The sequence below is a fragment of the Rana temporaria genome, chromosome 1, assembly GCF_905171775.1.
Source record: "Rana temporaria chromosome 1, aRanTem1.1, whole genome shotgun sequence".
NCBI lineage: Eukaryota > Metazoa > Chordata > Amphibia > Anura > Ranidae > Rana > Rana temporaria.
Genome location: NC_053489.1, coordinates 305,682,249 through 305,698,230, shown reverse-complemented (window position 1 = coordinate 305,698,230; position 15,982 = coordinate 305,682,249).

Sequence of the window (15,982 nt, the reverse complement as noted above, 5' to 3'; positions counted from 1 at the left end):
AAATATAGATTTTTTTTCAAAATTGTCGATCTATTTTTGTTTATAGCGCAGAAAATTAAAACCGCAGAGGTGATCAAATACCACCAAAAAAATCTCTATTTGTGTAAAAAAAAGACACCAATTTTGTTTGGGAGCCACATCGCACGAACACGCAATTGTCAGTTAAAGCGACGCAGTGCCGAATCGCAAAAAGGGGCCAGGTCCTTTACCTGCATATTGGTCCGGGTCTTAAGTGGTTAACTTGTGTATAGTGTTGCTTGACCAAGCAATTGTCAATTGTTAAAATAGTGCAGCGCTGAATAGCAAGGGGGTGCTTTGATCATGAAGGGGGTAAAACCTTCTGGAGATGAAGTGGTTAATAATATTATTTAAGTGGTTAATGATGTTATTTAATTATGTATTATTAAATTCAGATCTGCATTAGTTTAGTTTTTTTTATATTTATCCACAGTTTAGTTTTACTCTTACATTAATATATATTACATATAATTATGACATTATGCTATCATATAATAATGTTATCATGTTTAAGCAGATCTGTAATCTGGCAAGAATATGCTCTAATCAGCTGCTAGATCATCTGGTTTAAATACTGAACTGTTATAAGCACATTATATTTTTAAGTTTACAGCCATTTATGCTGACCAGTTTTATATACTGCTATGAACCATCTGCTTCATGAGCAAACAAATAATGATAATTACATTATTACTTCACAATTCAACTAATGAATATCAACATACCGGTATATGAAAAGATTTGAAAAAATGGTAGCTTCGGCAGTAATAACACAATTCAGTTAAAGCAGATGTCTGTTAATCTGCAGAGACTTTACAAAGTTGGAAAAATAAATAGGCGTATGGTGATGTTTCAGAGGTTTCCTAGTTATGTAAATGCCTTTGTGTTTTCTTAGTCAAATATGGACAGTTTAATGAGGCATAAGAACCATTTTTTAACACTACAGATAATAAAACATTTTTAGTAGGACAATCAGACCTTAATTTAGAAAGTGATGATTTGCTGTAGGCAGGGCTGGACTGAGACAAAAATGTGTCCCTGAACTTCATCCAGACCGGTCCACTTTAATTTTGCGAACACACACACAACAGTATATAAACTATATGCAATTGTGCAAAATAGCCTCCGCCTTACATCAGAGTCTCTAGAGAGCCACCCCTTATATCATAGTCCCCAGAAAGCATCAGCCTTGCATCAGGGTCCCCAGAGAGCCCCCCCCCTTTACACCAGAGTGCCCAAAGAGCCTCAGTCTTGCATCAGGGTCATCAGAGAGCCTCCCCTTACATCAGGGCCCACAGAGAGCCCCCCTGACATCAGGGTCCCCAGAGAGCCTCCCCTTTACATCAGGGTTCCCAGAGAGCCCCCCACTTACATCAGGGTCCCCAGAAAGCCCCTCTTTACCTCAGGGTCACCAGAGCCATTGGGCAGTGAGAGATATTGTAATTTCTCCACTGCCCGCAGCTGCACAGTGAGGGTGGAACAGTGGTGGTGCAGGGAGGGCAGTGAGAGATGATGTAATCTCTCTGCTCTCTCACCTGCCCGGCTCTCTCGTGCTGCCTGATTGCTCTCTGGCTCTCCCTCGCTGCCCACCACATGGCTGCAGAGAAGCCATGGCCCAAGAGTGTGCTGCATTGATGAGCAACGGTGAGGCTGCATTGTTGGGCACAGGTGAGGCTACATTGATAAGTACAGGTGAGGCTACATTGTTGGGCACAGGTGAGGCTGCATTGATGAGCACAGGTGAGGCTGCATTGATGGGCACAGGTGAGGTTGCATTGATGGGCAATGATGAGGTTGTATTGATGAGCACAGGTGAGGCTGTATTGATGGGTACAGGTGAGGCTGCACTAATGGGCACTGATAAAGTTGTTAATATTTATATTTGTAACTTATTTCTGCATAAAACATTTAAGTGTAATTTCATGAGATAATTTATGAGGGGGTGTTTAGGGGCGGAATTAGGGTAGGGGTTGGGTGGAGCAACTGGTGGTGAGTAACCCTTAAGGCCTGGCTAGTAGTTCAGGTCTTGAAATTTTAAGCCCTGGTTAAACTATTACTAATGGTGAAAAGTTGTTTCATAATTTTGTATTGTAATTGTGTTTTATTGTTCATTTCAGTTTGTAAGGCCTGGTTCACACTGGGTATGATTTGGTACGATTTGAGATGCGATTTGAGATGTCAAATCGCATCTCAAATCGGCAGCATTTGCCGCCAATTGTCAGCAATGGCACCGTCCTAATCGGTGCGACGCCACATCTGCGGCGCTGCACCAATTTCAAAAAGTAGTTCCTGTACTACTTTTTCCAATTTCGGGCCTCGATTTACATTAACATCTGTGCAGAAACCTGCACAGATGTCTCTGAAATCGCGGCCGAAATCGGGACTGCCAGCGGGAGTGAAATCGTGCAAGTTCAGCTGAACTTGCACGGCTTCACTCCCGCAGCCCAGTGTGAACCTGGGCTTAAAAGTGCTTCTGTATTCCTCCTGATGTATCAGTGTTCCCTGCAAAACATTGTTGAGGAACAATGTCTACTTTGGCCACACTCTCAATAAATTCTGAAAAATCTGAACTTATATTTTGAGGTTATTGCTAAACTGTGGACAACTAGTAAAGGGGGACTATGTTTTGTTTATTGTGCTTGTATGGCCTTAATGATATTTGAAAAAGATTTGCAGGTCTTCCGGATCCAGCACCACGTTTGAAACAGTTAGAATCAGCGGCTCTGGCTGAGTTTTACATTTAGCGGCATTTAAAACACTGATACAGCTTGATGATCTGTATATCCTCTTGCTTCTGACACTGCTTACTGCTGTATGGAGCGGTTTCTGCTCTCAATCTCTCTCTCAACCCCTGCACAGCTCCCTCTCTTCCTGCTGCCTCAGACTCTAACATGACCGGCGGGATGGGCACAGAGCAAACTGGAGCCGGAGCCCACCCCCTGAGCAGGCAGTCCGTGAAGGAGAGGACTCATATGCCAAAATAGCACAGGCTGTAGGACTGGGACTCACGGATAAATGTGTAGTGGTACAGGCATACCATTTTCCCTCCAATGATCGTAAAACACCTAGACCAGTGATTTATAACACCTGAACTATGTGGACAGACTGGCAATTTTGTAATCATTTAGAAATGCACACTCTCTTCAGCTTGATGGGTATACATTGTTGCTTTTTGCAGACTACTCTGTTGTACTGTCCAGAAGAGGCAAATCCTTCCAACAAATTTGCGGGTAGCTAAATTCACCTTGGCTTACCCAGCCATTTATCCATTTATTCATTTACAAGCTCCAAAGTGAGACTCTCTCTCTTTTAAAACCTCTGAAGAAAAAGATACTTTTCAATATTCTCTACCAGCCACACCACAGTATGCAGTTTTAACTCGGGAACAACATTTCACAGGTCCCAGGGTACAGCACAGTTCTTGGAAGGACACCCCCCTTCAAACAGCCTCATTATTTTAATAATTATGGGCATTCTAGACCACGGTAACTCTCCAAGCACCCCTGCTGCCACTCCTCCTGAAGCAGTACTATGCGTTTTTGGATACTTTCTAGCTATGCCTTTGCATATGATGATCTTCAGAGCCTTCCCTAAACCTCTACAACATCTGAGTAACCCACCTGACCTTGCAGAAAAACAAAGTAGATACTCCAGATCTCTGATTTAATGCCCTATCCAGCAGTACACCATCATATCTCACATGCAAGTGTAAGTCATTTTATGGAACATTAAGGGCTTACGTTCCCTGGCCAAAAAGGATGAAGGTGCTTCAGCACCTGAAACACCTAAAAGCACACATAGCCCTACTGCAAGAGACCCATCTGCCAGCAGAATACGTCCACTGTATGCAGAAATTGCGGGTTGGGAGGATATGGGAATTGGCTTCAGTTAACCGGAAAGCAGGGTTTTTTATACTGCTTAACAAAAATTTGGTATGTGACTTGATCTCTGATGAACATGACAATACTGGATGCATTGCCACAATTCACCTACATTTCCCCACTCAGGAGGACCATCTAATCACCAATATTTATGCTCCAAAATCTCTCTCCAAACACTTTTTTCACATGGTCTGCACTTGCTTAAAACATACTCTGAATTTAGCATGCTTAGCGGGAGGTGACTTTAACTCAGTAATGTGCACCACTGAGAATAGGTCGGTCCATACCAAACCTACAGTGGCTACTCACCCCAGCCCCCTATGCCATTAACCCAATTTGTTGAGGCCATAAACCTTGTGGATGTCTGTAGACTGCAACACCCAGAAGACAGAGAGTATACATATTACTCACCCCCACATTACACCCTTGCCAGGCCAGACCATTTATTTTGCACCATGTCTTTGATGCAGTTTGCTCAAGATACAAGCCTACACAAAATGGCAATCTCAGATTGTAGTCCTGTGTCAATACAATTAGCTGATTTCTTTGTTCAAGGTTCTACCAGACTTTAGAGGTTTTCCACTTTTCTAGCACACAATGACAATTTACAAAGCACTATTTAAGAAGCCTGGTCACAGTATGAGACCGCTAATGCCTCCCATAAAGATAATCCCAACCTCTGCTGGGAAGCCGCCAAAGTGTTCGTTTGGGGGATTATCTTGTATCCTTCTTCTTATAAGAAAAATGCCTTACAGCATTATAAAGAAGCCAGTGAATGCCTACGGTTGGCCCAAGCTCTTTTCATTCAGCAAATTCCCCAGAGTATAGAAAACTCTAGCATGAGGTTAAATGCCATTTTGATTATTAGGCAGAGAACCAAGGATGTATCAAACATTCATTCATAGATTTTCAATATCACAAATTTGGTAATAAGGCAGGCAAAATTGCTGGCAAGACTGTGAGGGGCCATTATTAGCCAACTCTCACATCACTATTTTGAAGGATACTCAGAGCAATTTTACCTCCTCTCCTAGTGAATTTTTTTTTTAAAACTATCTACTCTAACCTGTACGCTCCTAATCCCATAAATTTATCAACAGCAACCATCATCTTGGAAGCTCTACCTGCCCACCAATGTTGCTGCAGGAGGTTTCTGCAGCAATTGCTTTTCTGGCTGTCGGTAAGGAGTCGGACCTCCATGGGTTCAAACCTGAATTCTATATACTTATAGCTGACACAATTGCACCCACCTTGCTGGCAGTTTAGAAATATGGGAGGGTGGCCCATACCTTCCATTGGGCCATCAAGCCTATAGTAAGCTGATGTCTAATAAACATTAAGGACCAGGCCTTTTTCTGACATTTGTAAAGATCAGTATTTTTTGCTAGAACATTACTTAGAACCCCCAAATAAAATAAAATGGCAGCTGTTGCAATATTTTATGTTACACTGTATTTGCGCAGTGGCCTTTCAAATGTTTTTTTTTGGGGAAAAAATACACTTTAATTAATAAAAAAAAACATAGTAGTTGCCCCAATTGTTTTGTATAATGTGAAATATGATGTTATGCAGAGTAAATAGATCCCTAAAATGTAATGCTTTTAAAATTGCACACGCTCGTGGAATGGAGATAAACAACAGTACTTAAAAATCTCCATAGACTATGTTTTCAATTTTTTTTACAGGTTCCTTGTTTGAAAATTAAAGAGGAGTTCTTGCACTAGAATGATTGCTCTCGCTCTATAGATTGCAGTGATACCTCACAGGTGTGGTTTGAACAACATTTACATATGCGGGTGCATATCTAGCTGAAGCTATAAGCCCGGTATTTAACGTCAAAATCATTCCCAGTTAGACAGTCAGCAAGTGGTTACTCTTTCAAAAATAGTGATTTCCTGTCTAGCTAATATCAGGCCTTCTCTCATTCACCCGGCTCAAGGTGCTAGCAGTGCTAGAATGTGTGAGATCCCACCCTACTGAGGACTTACTTATATGACACTGGACACAATGTAAAGCCTCGTACACATGACCAGTTTTCCCGTCGGGAAAACTGTCATGAGAGCTTTTGGCCGGGAAAACCGGTCGTGTGTATGCTTCATCCCAGTTTTCCCGACAGGAAAGCTGCCGGGAAAAAAAGAGACAACAAGCCTTTGACAATTAGGGATGACCTTCGAGTTCGAGTCAAACTCATGTTCGACTCGAACAGCGAACAATTTGAGGTGTTCGCGGCAAATTTGAAAAGCCGTGGAACACCCTGTAAAAGTCTATGGGAGAAATTTAAAGTGCTAATTTTAACCACTTAAGCCCCGGACCAATATGCAGCCTAAAGACCCAAGGTGTTTTTACAGTTCGGGACTGCGTCGCTTTAACAGACAATTGCGCGGTCGTGCGACGTGGCTCCCAAACAAAATTGGCGTCCTTTTTTTCCCACAAATAGAGCTTTCTTTTGGTGGGATTTGATCACATCTGCGGTTTTTAGTTTTTGCGCTATAAACAAAAATAGAGCGACAATTTTGAAAAAAAAGCAATATTTTTTACTTTTTGCTGTAATAAATATCCCCCAAAAACATATATAAAAACATTTTTTTTCCTCAGTTTAGGCCGATACGTATTCTTCTACCTATTTTTAGTAAAAAAAATCGCAATAAGCGTTTATCGATTGGTTTGCGCAAAATTTATAGTGTTTACAAAATAGGGGATAGTTTTATTGCATTTTTATTTTTTATTTTTTTTTTACTACTAATGGCGGCGATCAGCAATTTTTTTCGTGACTGCGACATTATGGCGGACACTTCGGACAATTTTGACACATTTTTGGGACCATTGTCATTTTCACAGCAAAAAATGCATTTAAATTGCATTCTTTATTGTGAAAATGACAGTTGCAGTTTGGGAGTTAACCACAGGTGGCGCTGTAGGAGTTAGGGTGCACCTAGTATGTGTTTACAACTGTTTGGGGGTGTGGCTGTAGGAATGACGTCATCGATCGTGTCTTCCCTATAAAGGGAATGACGCGATCGATGCGCCGCCATAGTGAAGGACGGGGAAGCCGTGTTTACACACGGCTCTCCTCGTTCTTCAGCTCCGGGGAGCGATCGCGACGGAGCGGCTATAAACAAATAGCCGCGCCGTGGTCCCGGATCGCTCCCCGAGCGGACCCGACCTCCGCATGTAGCGGGGGGGGTCCCGATCGGACCCCCCACCCGCTAATAGGCGAGGACGTACCTATACGCCCATGTGCCTGTACGTGCCATATTGTGGACGTATATGTACATGGGGTGGTCCTTAAGTGGTTAAAGGCTAATATGCAAGTTATTGTCCTAAAAAGTGTTTGGGGACTTGGGTCCTACCCCAGGGGACATGTATCAATGCAAAAGAAAGTTTTAAAAAAGGAAATTTTTTCGTGAGCAGTGAATTTAATAATGCTTAAAGTGAAACAATAAAAGTGAAATATTCCTTTAAATTTCGTACCTATGGGGGGGGGAGTGTATAGTATGCCTGTAAAGTAGCGCATGTTTCCCGTGCTTAGAACTGTCCCTGCACAAAGTGTAATTTCTGAAGGAAAAAAAGTCATTTAAAATCACTCGCGGCTATAATAAATTGTCGGCTCCCGGCAATTCAGAGAAAAGTCATTCATAAAAAATAAAAAAAAGCATGGGGTCCCCCCAAATTCAATCACCAGGCCCTTCAGGACTGGTATGGATATTAAGGGGAACCCCGCCATCAAATTTGAAAAAAAAATACGTGGGGTTCCCCCCAAATATCCATTCCAGACCCTTCAGGTCCGGTGTGGATTCTAAGGGGAACTCCACCCCAAATTTAAAAAAACATGTTCGTGGAGTTCCCCCAAAAATCCACACCAGACCCCTTATTGAAGCTAGCAACCTGGCAGGCTGCAGGAAAAGAGGGGGGGATGAGAGAGAGGGCCTCCTGAACCGTACCAGGCCACATGCCCTCAACATTGGGAGGATGCTTTGGGAGTCTGTGACCCCTCAAAGCACCATGTCCCCATGTTGATGGGGACAAGGGCCTCATCCCCACAACCCTTGCCCGGTGGTTGTGGTGATCTGCGGGCTGGGGTCTTATCGGATACTGGAAGACCCCTTTAACAAAGGTGACCCCCAGATCCCGGACCCCCCTATGTGAATTGGTAATGGGGTACATTGTACCTCTACCATTTCACTAAGGAAGTGTAAAGAATTGTAAAAAAAAAAAAAACACACCCTGTGGAGAAAGTGCTTTATTAAAAAAAAAAAATCCAGCGGTGGTAGTCCACTCCCGGTCTCCGCTCCAATGCTGTTGGTATCCTGCGACGGGTGATCTCCTCTTCTGTAGTGAGGGCGTGGAGGGATATTTATTATAGTAAAAAATCTAATATATAGCTTTTTTTTTCAAATTAGTTGCTCTTTTTTTGTTTATAGCGCAAAAAATAAAAACAGCAGAGGTGATCAAATACCACCAAAAGAAATCTTTATTTGTGGGGAAAAAAGGACGTCAATTTTGTTTGGGTGCAATGTTGCATGACCACGCAATTGTCAGTTAAAGCGATGCAGTGTCGTATCGCAAAACATGCTCTGGTCAGGAAGGGGGTAAATTCTTCCACGGCTGAAGTGGTTAAAAAATAAAAAAAAAAGTCAAACGATGTAGATCCATCTCTCGCTGCCCACTGCACAGTCACACCCAAAAAAAGAAAGGAAAAAAACCTCTGGCCTTGTTGAACACTTCCCACGGACTGCCTGCTCTTTCGTCTGACGTTTCTTAACTAGCTAAGGGGCGGAGTTACCCGATGACACCCGTAGACCCCCACAACCATCAGCCAGGGTGGTTGTGGGGATAAGGCCCCCCTGCCCCAAAGCACACCCCCATGTTCAGGGCATGTGGCCTGGTAAGGTTCAAGTGGGGGGGGCGCTCACTCACCCCCCCTTTCCTGACCTGCTGGCCTACATATTCGGATAAGGGCCTAGTATGTATTGAGGGGGATCACACTTTTTTCTAAATTTTCTATTTCTGGCATGTTTTGTTTACATTCAGTTGTCAGTGGGGAAGCCAGCTAACGGCTGATGATTTATCAGTTGTTAAGGACGCGTGGCCAGCTTCCTGGGCCCGCTCCTTAACAACCAGCTATTCTTCACACAGAATTTAAATCGGTAGATCATTTTTTCACTAATCCGAATTCAAATCTTTAGAATTTTTTTTTTAGAAAATGTATAAATGAAAGGAAATTTAATGAAAATTAAACAAAATTTTACGAATTCTGAAACCACACTAAATGAGTTCCAAAACAAAACTAAATTAGTAACTAAGATATACAAATCAAAACAAAATACATTTTTCCACTCTGAACATGTCTAGCTGAAAGCATGGATAGACCTTCAACTTTCACTCTCTGGGAGATATAATTTCTTTAACCACTTGCTGACGGCCGTACGACTTTGTACGGCCTCAGCGCGGCTCCCAATTTCTAACAGGCTGTGTTTTTACGGCCTCTCCTTTACACGTTCCCCGCGCGCGCTCCCGAGCGCGCGGCGGGGAACTTCTGTACTGGCCGTGTCCCTTGGACACAGCCAGTCACAGATCGCCGTGAACGGCCAATCGGAGCGGCCGTTTCCTAGGCGATCTGTGCGGCCAATGAGAGATGATCTCATATGTTTACATATGAGATCATCTCTCATTCCCGGCTCTCGCAGACAGCGGTGCTGTCAGGGGAGAGAGGAGACGGATCTGTGTCTCTTGTACATAGAGACATAGATCGGTCACCCCCCCAGTCACCCCCCCTCCCCCACAGTTAGAACACTAATTAGGGTACACATTTAACCCCTTCCTCACCCCCTAGTGTTAACCCTTCCCTGCCAGTCACATTTATACAGTAATTAGTGCATATTTATAGCACTGATTGCAGTATAAATGTGAATGGCGCCAAAAATGTGTCAAAAGTGTCCGATGTGTCCGCCATAACGGCGCAGTCCCAATAAAAATCGCAGATCGCCGCCATTTCTAGTAAAAAAAAAGCATTTATACAGTAATTAGTGCATATTTATAGCACTGATTGCAGTATAAATGTGAATGGCGCCAAAAATGTGTCAAAAGTGTCCGATGTGTCCGCCATAACGGCGCAGTCCCAATAAAAATCGCAGATCGCCGCCATTTCTAGTAAAAAAAATGCATTTATACAGTAATTAGTGCATATTTATAGCACTGATTGCAGTATAAATGTGAATGGCGCCAAAAATGTGTCAAAAGTGTCCGATGTGTCCGCCATAACGTCGCAGTCCCAATAAAAATCGCAGATCGCCGCCATTTCTAGTAAAAAAAAAAATTTATACAGTAATTAGTGCATATTTATAGCACTGATTGCAGTATAAATGTGAATGGCGCCAAAAATGTGTCAAAAGTGTCCGATGTGTCCGCCATAACGTCGCAGTCCCAATAAAAATCGCAGATCGCCGCCATTTCTAGTAAAAAAAAAAAAAAAAAAATAATAATAATTCTGTCCCTTATTTTGTAGGCGCTATAACTTTTGCGCAAACCAGTCGCTTATTGCGATTTTTTTTTTTTTTACTAAAAATATGTAGAATACGTATCGGCCTAGACTGAGGATAAAAAAAAAAACGTAAAAAAAAAATTGAGCTATTTATTATAGCAACAAAGTAAAAATATTTTATTTTTTTTCAAAATTGTCGCTCTATTTTTGTTTATAGCGCAAAAAATAAAAACCGCAGAGGTGATCAAATACCACCAAAAGAAAGCTCTATTTGTGGGGAAAAAAGGACGTTAATTTTGTTTGGGAGCCACGTCGCACGACCGCGCAATTGTCAGTTAAAGCGACGCAGTGCCGAATCGCAAAAAGTCCTCTGGTCAGGAAGGGGTTTAAGTGCCCAGTAAGGAAGTGGTTAAGATGATCAGCTTTGCTGAAACAATATTTCCCGAGGAATGAGGGAGGGGCTAATAATTTTAGACTTTATAACCTAGCCTGTCTGTTACATATTGGTCTGAATTGGATTCTGCAGGCCTCCAAATTTACAAATTATGCTTTAGAATCTCAGGTGGTACACCCGCTCAATTTAGCATGGCTGGAGAATAAGCTAATCGAGCACAATTTGCATTCATTAACTTTATTGGAAGAAAGGTGAGATATCAGAGGTTTTAATGATGTCTCATTAACCTGCCTGGCGGAATTCCCGAGTCTGACTCGGGGTTAGATTTTCATGCTGCGAGCGGTAACCCCGAGTCAGACTCGGGCTCGCCTCGCTGGATCCACAGGGAGTGTTTACTTACCTTGTCCTGGATCCAGCAAAGCCACCGCGCTGTGTGAGCGAGCGGGACCTCGCTCGATTCATAGAGCGTCCTCCTGTACCGCTGATCTCCGTTCCCTGTGACGTTATGACGCACGGGAGCGGAGAACGGCGCCAAATTCAAAAACCTAAACAACAAACACATTACATACAGTATACTGTAATCTTATAGATTACAGTACTGTATGTAAAAAATACATACCCCCCTTGTCCCTAGTGGTCTGCCCAGTGCCCTACATGTACTTTTATATAATAAAAACTTTTCTTTCTGCCTGCAAACTGTAGATTGTCCATAGCAACCAAAAGTGTCCCTTTATGTCAAAAATTGTTTTAGAGCTGCTAGAAAACAGCGATAATAAATTATAATCACTCGCAGAATTGTGCGATAGCGATTTGTGGGGAAATTCATCATAAAAAAAAAAAAAAATGACAGCAACAATTCTGCAACTGAGCAAATTTCAGTGATTTTGATTTGATTACATTATTGAAATTTTTTTATTATAATTATATTATTATTTGTTATAATTATTTATAATTATTTATTATATTATAATTTATAATTTTGTTTTTAAAAAAATGTCATACCCGGGATGCCTATTAGAATCTTGTTTGGTCAGATTTAAGTGAGTTATTTCTAAAAATTACAGGCCTACAATATGAAACGCCAAATTTCCTTGCAAATAATGGTACCGCTTTCAGCACTTTTTTCTGAAAGAATCATACCGCCAGGGAGGTTAAGGAGAACCTGTCACCAAAAAAAAGCATCAATAAATTATTATTATTATTTTTTTATAAACAAATTATGAAAACATTTAAATTTTGATTTGAGCCCCCCCAAACTCCCACATACATGCATGTATGAACATAAATTCATGTTTCAGGGCACCTATGCTTGAAAATACCAATTGCCCTAAACACGTTACATAATGCAATGCACACTGGGGTGAGAACAATGGGCCAGATTCTCAAAGGCGTTACGACGGCGCAACGCAATTTGCGCCGTCGTAAGTCCTAATCTGGCCCAGGGTATCTATGCGACTGATTCTTAGAATCAGTTACGCATAGCTACCCATTAGATCTGACAGGCGTAAGGCTCTTACGCTGTCAGATCTTAAATGCAATTTTTTTTCCCGCCGCTAGGTGTCGCATCGTCGTTTTCCCCGTCGTCTATGCAAATTAGCTAGTTACGCGAGATTCCTGAACGTACGCGCGGACGACGCAGTGATTTTACGACGTTTCCGTAAGCGTAAACTTGCCCCTGCTATAATGAGGGGCAAGTTTTTGTAGGTCCGTAGTATGCCATGTTAAGTATGGCGTTGGGTCAGCGTCGGCTTTTTCCATTGTTTACGTCATTTTCGTAAGTTGTTCGCGAATACGACTTTACATCAATGACGCTCACGTCGGCGTCATTGACGTTTTCCGTCAGGGGCTGGAGCATGCGCTATTTTTCCGCCCGGCGCATGCGCAGTTCGATCAGCGCGGGGGCGCACTTAATTTAAATACAAGTCGCCCCCTTTAAATTACGCGGCCTTACGCCGGGCCAATTACACTACGCCGACGCAAATTACGGAGCAAGTGCTTGGAGAATAGGGCACTTGCTCCAGTAATTTGCGGCGGCATAGTGTAAATGGCTTACGCTACGCCGCCACAGATTCTACAAGAATCTGGCCCAATAATTCTAGGGCCATATGGTTAACTCTAAACCATTACATTGTGGGGGATTTTAAAGCAACCATTATGGAAAATATGGAAATACCTACGTTTGTCTAAGGCAGTAGAGAATACTCACTTTGCAAAGCGAATACAGTGAAGCTATGGTCTGGTCAATGATCAAATTATGTATTTTTTTTATTTCTCCTGCAGTCTGTGAACATTTACAAACCCTTTAGTAAATTAACCCCAACAGTGTTCACATACTCCTGCCCTTTGCCCAAACTACAGTTGATCTAGCACCAGATCACACACACACACTTTCTATATCTCTTTGGGCCAGATTCACGTATCCTGGCATATCTTAGTGCGGGCGTAGTGTATCCTATTTACGCTACGCCTCCGCAACTTAGACGGGCAAGTGCAGTATTCACAAAGTGCAAAATTCACTAAATGGGCCGGCGTAAGCCCGCTTAATTCAAATGTGCAAGAGGTGGGCGTGTTTTATGGAAATGAATCGTGACCCCACGTAAATGACGCGCTTAACGAACGGCGCATGCGCGTGCATGCTCAGTATCACGTCGAATTTACTCTGTAATTTACGCCGGCTCAATGCTTAGTCGACGTGAACGTAACCTACGCCCATCCCCATTCACGTACGACTTACGTAAACAGTGTAAAAAGATACGCTTGCCGACGTCCATACTGTGCATTGGCTGCGCCTCATAATAGCAGGGGTAACTTTACTTGCGGGCGCAAGTACGTTCGCGAATCGGCGTATCTACCTAATTTACATATTCGACACGTAAATCTAGGGAAGCGCCCCTAGCTGCCAGCGTAAATATGCACCCCAACATACGACGGCATAGGAGACTTACGCCGCTCATATCTAGGCAACAGTGAGGCGTATCTGATTCTATGAATCAGGCGCAGAGATGCGACGCCTCACATTCCGACTTACGACGGCGTATCAGGAGATACGCCGTCGTAAGTCTTTGTGAATCTGGCCCTTTGTCTCTATCTGTCACTGCATATATTTTAAATAAACACATTTAATCATCATCAGTGGCATGTACAATTACATTGTAACCACTGAAAAATGCTTTTTGAAAATAAATAATTGGCTTCTCTAGGGTATAATCCTGGTGGTAAAAAAAAATATTTTGATAGAATATCTGTGGGTTCAGAGAGCTTAGGGCTTTACTGTAAATGTCTAGTGGTGATTAATATTAAATGAATTACAGTCTTCTATTGTGCATGTTCTGCTGCCTGCCAACCAAATTAAAGTTTAATTCCATTATGAAAAAAGGATGAAAACACTAAGAAGTGAAGGACGCATTTTAATGGCTTGAAGCAAAAAAAAGAACATTTATGTTATACAGAAAATATTCTCTATAAGAAACATTTTATTTTCATCTTTTCTTTTCTTGATCTCTGTTTTTACTTTTCTATAATTTCTGCTCTATTATTCACTAGATTATAAAACACAGCGGGCCAGATCCTCAAAAGAGATACTCCGACTTAACTGCTGTTCAGTCTGTGTGTAACTTTGGAAACGATCCTCAAAAGGCTTTTTCCAAAGTTACACAGAAGATCCGGCATGTGTAATTGATTTACACTGCCTAATTTTAGGATGCAGTACCGCATCCGCCGCTGGGGGCATTTCGAGTCGAAATGCCGTTGCTAGTATGCAAATTAGCACTTAAGGCGATCCACAAAGCTTTCTAGCTTCTTTTTTGCGCCGTAAGTGTTATTTTGCAAGTGTAAAATTAGGGCTCGTTTTACAAAGTGTAAAGTTAGTCACACCTTGTAAAGGCCCATTGCAGCGACGGCATTTGGTATGCTTTCCCGAGGGAGAACTCCACGTCAATTTGTAAAAAACAAAACCGGCATGGGTTCCCCCCCAGGAGCATACCAGGCCCTTAGGTCTGGTATGGGTTGTAAGGGGACCCCCCCTACGCCGAAAAATTGACGTAGGGGGTCCCCCTACAATCCATACCAGACCCGTATCCAAAGCACGCTACCCGGCCAGCCAGGAAGGGAGTGGGGACGAGCGAGCGCCCCCCCCCTCCTGAGCCGTGCCAGGCCGCGTGCCCTCAACATGGGGGGGTTGGGTGCTCTGGGGCAGGGGGGCGCACTGCGGGCCCCTCCACCCCAGAGCACCCTGTCCCCATGTTGATGAGGACAGGACCTCTTCCCGACAACCCTTGCCATTGGTTGTCGGGGTCTACGGGCGGAGGCTTATCGGAATCTGGGAGTCCCCTTTAATAAGGGGGCCCCCAGATACCGGCCCCCCACCCTAAGTGAATGGATATGGGGTACATCGTACCCCTATCCATTCACCTGGAGGCAAAAAGTAAAAGTTAATAAACACACAACACAAGGCTTTTTAAAATAGTTTATTATTCTGCTCCGGACGCCCCCCCTGTCTTCGTTATTAGCTCAATTACCAGGGGGGGCTTCTTCTTCCGCTCTCCGGGGGTCTTCTTCCGCTCTCCGGGGGTCTTCTTCCACTCTCCGGGGGTCTTCTCCGCTCTCCGGGGGGGGTTTCTTCTTCCGCTCTCCGGGGGGGGGCTTCTCCGGACTCCGGGGGGCTTCTTCCATCTTCTCCCCTCTTCCGCTCTTGACTCGGCGAACCCCGGTTCTTCTGCAGCTCTCCGGTGCCTTCTTCTTCAGCGCTGGCTGCCTGCTATGTTTGTGTGTTAGCTCGATTTCAAACAGGCAGCCGGCGCGGTCTTCTGTGACGTCAGGGTCTTCTGGTCTTCTGTTCTTCCGATGTTGTCTCGTCGCCTGTTGTCGCTGTAATGATGGAAGCGCGCCTTGCATCACATTTATATAGGCATCACCGTCCCATCATGCTCCGGCAGGTACCCACGTGGTGGGTGCACGTGGGTAGGCACCCACCACGTGGGTACCTACCGGAGCATGATGGGACGGTGATGCCTATATAAATGGGATGCAAGGCGCGCTTCCATCATTACAGCGACAACAGGCGACGAGACAACATCGGAAGAACAGAAGACCAGAAGACCCTGACGCCACAGAAGACCGCGCCGGCTGCCTGTTTGAAATCGAGCTAACACACAAACATAGTAGGCAGCCAGCGCTGAAGAAGAAGGCACCGGAGAGCTGCAGAAGAAC